Here is an 8337-nt window from a genome sequence, read left to right on the forward strand (position 1 = left end):
GAAATGTTGCAGGCTTCCATTGTGAAGTAGCTTGGAGAATATTCTTCTGCACATGCATTGCAATCAACCTTGCTGTCTAACAAAATATCCCTTCAGACATATTTCCAAGTTGCTTGAAGTCAAAAGGTTCAACAATAAAATGTTCCCTAAAGCAAAGCAAGTACTGAAAGCTCTTTCATCAGCTCCTGGTCTAGTTGGCTGGACAGGGCTGGGTGCTAGGTTGGACTGGATGAACTTGGATGTCTCTTCCAACCTGGTTGATTCTATGATTTGACTATCCTCTTTCTGAAGGACTTGGCATAGTTCTGTCCAAAACTCCTTTCACACCCACCATACGAACACCTTCAGGGAGACACACATCCTCTCTTGGCAGATGCTCTCCTGACCAATCAAAGGAGGAAACTAAAGGTAGCCCTTTCACTGAAGAACACATTTTGCTAATTTAATTTTCATGAGAAAAGAAGAGGATTAGTAAAAACTTTTATTTCTGACGTAAACATTGGAGAAAAAAAGCTCTTTCAAGCAGCATTAACAGAGATAGGAAGAGAAGGTTCATCTATGTTGATTCCCTAAGTGCTTCTATTAGCACTAAACCAGTAGGGCGCATAGGCATGAACTCAGCAAGCACAGAATCATAGAATCAACTAGGTTGGAAGAGACCTCCAAGATCATCCAGTCCAACCTATCACCCAGCCCTAACCAATCAACTAGACCATGGCACTAAGTGCCTCATCCAGTCTTTTCTTGAAGACCCCCAGGGAACTCCTCTTTGGGTGCGATGATGCCATTTTGGCCAAAATTCAGGGTACAGAGCTGCACATGCACCAAACTCAGCCCATCCCAGGGCTGTGCAGTGCAATCCAGCTGCTAGAATCTCAGACAAGCAGAGGAATCTGAGGGCTCTGTTGGGGAATAAAAAGAATAGTGGGAAAATGCCAAGACATTATTAGCTTAGCCAAAAATTACACACTTGCACTAGTAATTAAAGTACTTTGCATTGGATGCAGGCTTTGACAAGCAGCACTGACAAAAGATTTCACACATGCATGTGTGCGTGCAAGCACACAAGATCTTTCTCCCTCTCTCTCTCTCTCACACACACACAAACAGAAAGAATGAAATAAGCCATTAAGAAATATTTCCGCATAATGCAATTATTACAGCTGTATAATTGAATGGGGAAACCATTGATCTGTAGTAGAAAGGAAATTGCTCTTTTCATTGTGTTCCTATGAATATGTGAACATTAATCTCAATCTATAATCAACGTTCATTTCAAATCTGATTGCGTGCCACTAAACACCCGTAGCTATGCTAACATTATGTTAATGCGGTTCAACATCATAGCTCCCAGCTTCACAGCACAAATATTTTTCTTTGGCAATCAATAGTAATTTCAGCTGAGTGGATGGAAGTCACGTTTTAATGGTAATCTTTCCTCCGAGCCTCCAAGTGGAAACTCGACTGGTACCTTACCGCGGCTGCAGTGCACTGCATGTAATCAGATAAATTAACCTAAAAGAGAGAGGGAGAAAACACAGATCAGAAATAAAAAGCGGCGCCAAGAAGCTCTACATTTTCCTGATAGATTAAAGTGCTCATTACCATGAGAGACAGAGTGGATTTCGAGAGGGGGAACTGAATTCCCTTGGCTTTCAGCCGCGGCTGAAGAGGCAGCAGGTCACAGTATGCTCGGTGCAGATGAGGGATGCCTCTGAGGAGGTGGAAGCAAGGTAATTCAGGAGGGCTGACCTGGACTCTGCTTTGAGAGCCTGCCTGGCCTCAGGGCACCAGTGTTTGTGCAAGGAAAAGAGTCCAGGGTTTAATGCTGCAGTGCACTGCAGGCTTCCTGTGGGACTTGGGGAAATCACTTATTCTGCTTGTGCATCTCCTCCCTGGTTCTGTAAAAGGATGGAATGGTGTTTCACTCTGCCCTGGAGATACCAGGGGTGAAGACTTTGGGGTGATCGGTTATGGGAATGGGAGCTACAGAGCCAGGCTGTGTTGGCTACATCTCTCTTGGCTTTACTGTCTCATAGAGGTGAAGAGCAGAAACTTTCATGCTGCTCTAGAATCCTACAGTCATAGACCAGTTTCAGTTGGAAGGGGCAATTAAAGCTCATCTAGGCCAAACCCTCTGCATTCTTCAGGGACAAGTGCAACTAGAGCAGGTTGCTCAGAGCCTCACACAACCTGGCCTGACATGGGGCATCTACCACCACTCTGGGGAAGCTGTTCCAGTGTTTCTCTACCTCCAGTGTAAAAAATTTCCTCCATCTTTCTGGTGTCTCTCTCTCCTCCTTTCAATTTAAAACCATCACCCCTTGTCCTGGCACAACAGGGCCTGCTAAAAAGGTCTGTCCCCATTTTTCTTACAGTCCCCTTTCAGTACTGGCAGGCTGGTATAACTTCCCCCTGGAGCCTTCTCTTCTGTGTTATATCACACTACTTTCCCTAATGGCATCTATCTTAAGTTTTTGTTTGGTTGGTTTTTACTAGAGGGGAAAACCACTGGCCAGAGTTCCCTAAAATCTTCCTGCTTTCTGAGGTAGAAAAGAGCACTGATTATTGTAAAATCTAGACAAAAGCCACTAGGTACAGAGAAGTGTCACCTTCACAGTTACCAGGAGCTCTAGTAGTGATCACTCCAAAAAAGACATTCAGATAGAAGATGATAGGAAAACACTTTCACTGATTTGGACCAAGTCCTGCTTATGCAGATGTCCTCTCTTTTAAGGTAGCCAAGTAGCAGAGCACCAAAGTAGATGATCAGACACACAGAGATACTTCTCCCATAGCAGTCTCCCAGGATCTGGTGGCTCAGGCACTTTTTGAGCCATAAATATTATCTTTCCCCACAATAAAGAGGCTGTTTTGCTTGGTGGTTTATTTTTGGTTTTAATTTACTTCCCTTTTTTATTTTAGTTTAATTGGTGAACATGTATTTTTATAAAACCCCAAAGGGTACTTCTTAGTCAAGAGGTTTTCCAACCCCTTTTTCAACACTAGCAAACCTTTTGCACCTTCAGCTTCCCCTAGCAAGAATTTCCTCAGCTCTGCTGTGTGCTGCAGTGAATTGCTTTGAATTCTACTCATCCTGAAGAAGAATTTTCAATAGCAAACATAGACTGTGGGTTGCCTTGGTAGTACTTATTTTTTTCTCCCCCATTAATTTTATCCTCTACCTTGAGGCAGCTTTTAAAGAACCTGATCTGTAAATCTGTTATCTGTCAATCTGTTTTTCCTTTGAAGTCGGGTCCCTCCTAGGTTCCTTAACAGATTTAGGTGTCTTGACTTGTGTGCCCCAAAAGACTCTCCAAGCAATGAGTCACATAGCAAATCTTATCTGTGCTATTTCACTTACTGCTGGATAACTTCCCAGTGTCCCATTAAGTCAGGATTACCTCCAAAGGTGTTCTCTACAGGCAGCAGTCTTCTCAGCTGTTACTCCAGGGTCCAGCAGAGGTCCTTGCTCCAACCCAGGAAATCTCTTTGATTTAGTGGACGTGTTTTAGGGGAATGGGTAGTTTAGAAGAGCTGCTGTGTCTAATTTTGCAGAGCTTCACAGGAGTTTTCCCTCTTTTCTCATTCTGCAAAAGGTATTGGCAGGAGCCTGCTCAAATTTACCAGTGGAGGAAGCAGAAGCAGAAAGGCAAGTTCTGAAACGGGCACAGGTTCTACACAAACAAGGTTGGGTTTTTTTTTTGTGAGAGTATCAATTTTCCCTGCTTTAGGCCAAATCAGAAATCTCTGAAGTTAGTTCATCCTTGCAAAGCAACCATTTTGACTTTTCTCTGTGAAGAAAACACAACATTCTTAACCATGTCAACCTGACTGTCCTTATGCAAAGCTTTCATTATTGCTAAGACCAGACCTCAGGAACCTTAGTTGCTGGAAGTAAGGAAGCAGAAGTGAGTGGAGAGAAAAGGACTGGGTAGGTGTCAAAGCAGGTGGAGCCAATCTCTTTATGGTGGTCTGCAGCAATAATACAAGGAGCAATGGCTACAAATTTGAACACAGAAGGTTTCACCACAACATGAAGAGAAGCTTCTTTGCAGTGAGTGTGACAAAGCACTGGAACAGGCTGCCCAGGAAGGTTGTGGAGTCTCCCTCGCTGGAGACTTTCAAAACCCTCCTGGATGTGTTCCAGAGCAAATTGCCCTCGGGAATCCTGCTTTGGCAAGGGAGGTTGGACTCAATCTCTCGAGGTCCCTTCTAACATCTAAGACTCTGTGAAGGAGCAATGGATACAAAACAGGAAGAGTTTCACCTCAATATGAGAAGAAAATTCTTTATAGAGAGGGTGATGGAGCCCTAGAAGAGGCTGCCTGGAGAGGTTGTGGAGTCTCCCTCTCTGGAGACTTTCAAAACTCACCTGGACTAATTCCTGTGTGCATTACCCTGGGTAATCCTGCATTGACAGCAAGTTGGACTTGACAATCTCCAGAAGACCCATCCAATCTCTATGGTTCCAGGACATCCAGATGATGAGACCTGGATTTAGTCCTGCCCTTTTTACAGCTTTACAAATGAGCAGAAACAAGCAGCTAAACAGAGGGAAGCTCAGCCTAAGTCAGCCCAACCAGCACCCAGTGGCAATGTCAGAGCAATCAATCATCAAGCCTAGCTTTGTTTAACCGGGGGGCCACCAGGCCCCCCGGCCTTTTAGATCACCTCCACCATTCACCCAGTGCGCACCAGGAGCACTCACCAGCGATCCAGGAGGAGGATCCCTCTGCCCAGTTGGGCACAGCTTAGGGCTTCTGCCCTTCCTGAGCAGATTATAAAGGGGAGTGGGCAGGGAGGGCAAAGTGGTCACACCTGTGGTGGGAGGAGACTCCAATAGAGCCCAGGTGCTCTGGGTTTGGGGGAAAAAGGGGCAAACTGGGTCAGGTGGAGTGGAAAAGGTGCAGATATGGTGTTCCAGTGGGATCTGCTATAGGTGATCCTGCTCTGGCATGGGGAGTCAATGATCTTTCCAGATCTATTCCAGCCCCTAACATTCTGTGATTCCATTGCACTCTAGTCACTGAATATCTGAGGGGTGGGTGTCAAGCAGGTGCGGCCAATCTCTTTTTGGTGGTCCACAGTGACAAACAGGGAGCAATGGCTACAAATTGGAACACGGAAGGTTTCACTGCAACATCAGGAGAAACTTCTTTAAAGTGAGGGCTACAGAGCCCTGGAACAGGCTGCCCAGAGAGGTTGTGGGGTCTCCTTCTCTGGTGACTTTCAAAACCAGCCTGGTTGCATTCCTGTGTGAACTACCCTGGGTGATCCTGCCTTGGCAGGGAGGTTGGACTCAATGATCTCTGGAGGTCCCTTTCAGCCTCTGAGGTTCTGTATAACGTTACCCTTGGTAAGCTGCCATAGTTAAGGTACCCAGCCAGACTGTGGCTGAATCAATAGTGCTTTTCCATTGCCTGGCTAGAAAGTGTGTTAGAATGAGAGACTTAAATCCATCTTTGAGAACTTGGGTATTTTTGAGGTATGTAAAACCAACATTACTTCAAAATGAACAGAACACACTAGCCTGTGCATAAAGAGTGAGGCTGCAGAAAAAAACAGTCCCTTTTCTCCCCTAAACTGAGACAGAGTTTCAGCTGGCCTCTGGCTTTCCCCAAGATCAGGAAGCTGAAAATGTGCTTGAGAGCCAGCTCTCTCCCTTCTCCTATTCGATTTCTTTGCCCAAGTCACTGTGGACCTGACCTCAGGACCTCTTGGCTCTAAAAATGGATATTGCACTGCCCATGTGGCTCTGGTGAAGTGCAGAATTGGAAATGCAGTGTTTGTAGCTGTAATGATTTGCAGAACAGGTGGATCTGTAGAAACTGGAAAAATTGGCTGCTATCGCCTCAATGTCTTCTCTATGGGGTCCAAAGAAAAGAATCACTGTCTCCCACTTGCTACAGATTACTCAAGTTTTCTAACTAAAGGGCTAAAGTCCTGCTGATGCAAACCAGACTAAAGTCCTGCTGATGCAAACTGGGCTAGCTCTGCTTGCAATGAATGGAGCTGAGCTGTTCCACAAGCTGACTTAAGATTCCTCTAATTGTTTTTGAGCATGGGCAAAGTGAAAATCGTAGCATTACAATTCAAGTCCCTTGTATGCTGTAGATGATAATCCATGCCATGCCTTGCCCCTTTGGAGACAAGTAAAGTTGTCTCAAGATTATGAGCCTGAGAAGTTTAGAGCTATTTTGACTGGATCAGAGGTTATAGCCTCTGGTTTTTAACATTCTGCTTTTATTTGCAGGCTATGAAGTGTAATAGTTCACCATTTTGGTTTAAGTATCACAATAAAAGTCAGTGGGATGGAACAAGCAATAAGCAGCCGTTTTACATCAGTGCTGCTGAGAGAGTGCTTAAGTCTTCATTAACCTACAGAGGAAGGAGTTGCAGGAAAGACACTTGAAATAAAACACCAGGGATGGGGCTCAGATCTCTTCTGGATCTGCACAGGCATTAAAACCATCACCCCTTGTCCTGTCACAACAGACTCTGCTAAATAGTCTGTCCCCATCCTTCCTACAGGCCCATTTTAAACACTGGAAAGCCTCGAGAAGGTCTACTTACAGCCATCTCTTCTCCAGGCTGAACAACCTCAATTCTTTCAGCCTGTCCTCACAGAAGGAAAATTCTAGCCCTTGCATCATCTTCATGGCCACCTCCAGACTGACTCCAACAGGTCCACTTCTTTCTTGCACTTTCCTTGCCCTCTTCTGGAGCCCTGTGTTAGGCTTCAGCCTCATTTTATGAAGGAGAAATGACACTTTGCCAGCATTCCAGAGTCAGGAGAGCCCAGCTTAGACAAAGGTGTTGCTCTTGACCATCCTCCTGAACCCTGCCTTCTCCCTGGTCCCAAAAGCACAGCATCCAGCCCTAGACCTCACATGACATGCTTCTTTGCTGCTTCTTTATAAAGCCTTGAGACTGCCTCTATTTACTTTTCAGTCTGGTGAAGATGGTTTGCCTTGCCTGGGGGAAACACAAAGTAGAAATGCTGAGAATTCACTGGTTTGACTTATTGCTTAAAATTGATTTTGCTGTTTAGGGCTAGAGCTTACACTGCCATACATCTGTCTCCTCCTTGTTCTGGGTTTTGCAATGTATGAGTACTTCCAACATCTTTTGCAATCTCTGCAGGATCTTTCTGTCTGCTGGGCTTCTGTCTGAAACCCAGGACAACCAAGACAAATTTTCCATAACAGAGTCTCTGCCTGTGTTTGTGATTCACTTTCCCTCCATTCTCACCCTAAATATGCCCTTTTACCAAACAACTCAAACACCTCCTTTTAAATGCTGAACAGAGAATGATAATTGTAGTTTTGTTTCCCAAGATCTACCTGGGGAAAATAAATACACAAGGAAAACACTTCTCTTAAAATAGATGGATCTACCTGTCTACCTCAGTTATTTCATTATGGGAAAACACAAAATAAGTAGGCAGTTGTAGGGTGAAAGTCAGGGGGTAGAGTCTTTACGCTTTCCAGCTTTGTTACATGCTTCTTAAGCTACTTACATGGGGAAATTCAAAGATGCCTTCCTGTTGTTTCAAATTCTCATTTTCTGTGGTGTTACACAAAAAAAAAGGGCATCTGTTTTGTCAGTCTGCCTTGCCAAGTGAAGGTTTGCACCTAGGTGTAAGTGAAGTGGAAGCAATGTATTCACATCAGCAAATGTGAACCTGGGCTGCTTACCTACACAGTCTGGCCACGTCGGATGGATGGATGGATACTCAAATCATGGCTTCAAGTCCCTCATCTTATCAAAGACTGAAAGGTCCTCGGTGCAAACATGATTGGGGGACTAGACCAACCCTCTTATGAAGAAAGGCTGAGGGACTTGGGACATTTTAGCCTAGAAAAGACTAGGGGGTTCATATCAATTCTTGTAAATACTTAGAGGATGGGTGTCAGGAGGATGGGACCAGTTAGTGGCCAGGACAAAAAGGAATGGCCACAAACTTGAACATGGAAGTTTCATCTAAACATGAGGAGAAACTTCTTTACTCTCAGGATCAGGCTGTCCAGAGAGGTAGTGGAGTCTATCTCTGGAGTCATTCAAAATCTGCCTAGATGCCATCTTGGGCAACCTACTCCAGGCAAACCTCCTCTGGTGGGGGATTTGGACTAGATGGTCTCAAGAGACCTCTTCTAACCCCTATCTGTGATTCTGTGATTTGCATGATAGAAAACACATGTTAATGCTAAGGAAGAGCCAGTCAAATACTCAAAAGCATTTTCATGCTACCACTATGACTATAATATCAGTAACTAAGCTAAGGAAGAGTCAGTCAAATACTGGAAAGCATTTTCATGCTACCACTGTGACTAT

At 44.6% G+C, this 8337-nt stretch overlaps 1 long non-coding RNA gene across 2 annotated transcripts; it reads right to left on the reverse strand.

Moving 5' to 3' along the window:
* Nucleotides 1–1138: 1138 nt before the first annotated feature.
* On the reverse strand, nt 1139–4763 carry LOC135188203 (uncharacterized). 2 transcript variants are annotated; one of them, XR_010307605.1, is made up of 4 exons: nt 4712–4763; nt 4376–4521; nt 3405–3590; nt 1139–1515 (listed from the first exon to the last, which is right to left on the reverse strand). It is a non-coding gene; the product is annotated as an uncharacterized LOC135188203 (long non-coding RNA). The 2 variants fall into 2 exon arrangements; XR_010307606.1 differs by having other exon boundaries at nt 4376–4463; nt 4712–4748.
* Between the last annotated feature and the right edge of the window lie 3574 nt (nt 4764–8337).

This window comes from Pogoniulus pusillus, chromosome 29, assembly GCF_015220805.1.
Source record: "Pogoniulus pusillus isolate bPogPus1 chromosome 29, bPogPus1.pri, whole genome shotgun sequence".
Lineage (NCBI taxonomy): Eukaryota > Metazoa > Chordata > Aves > Piciformes > Lybiidae > Pogoniulus > Pogoniulus pusillus.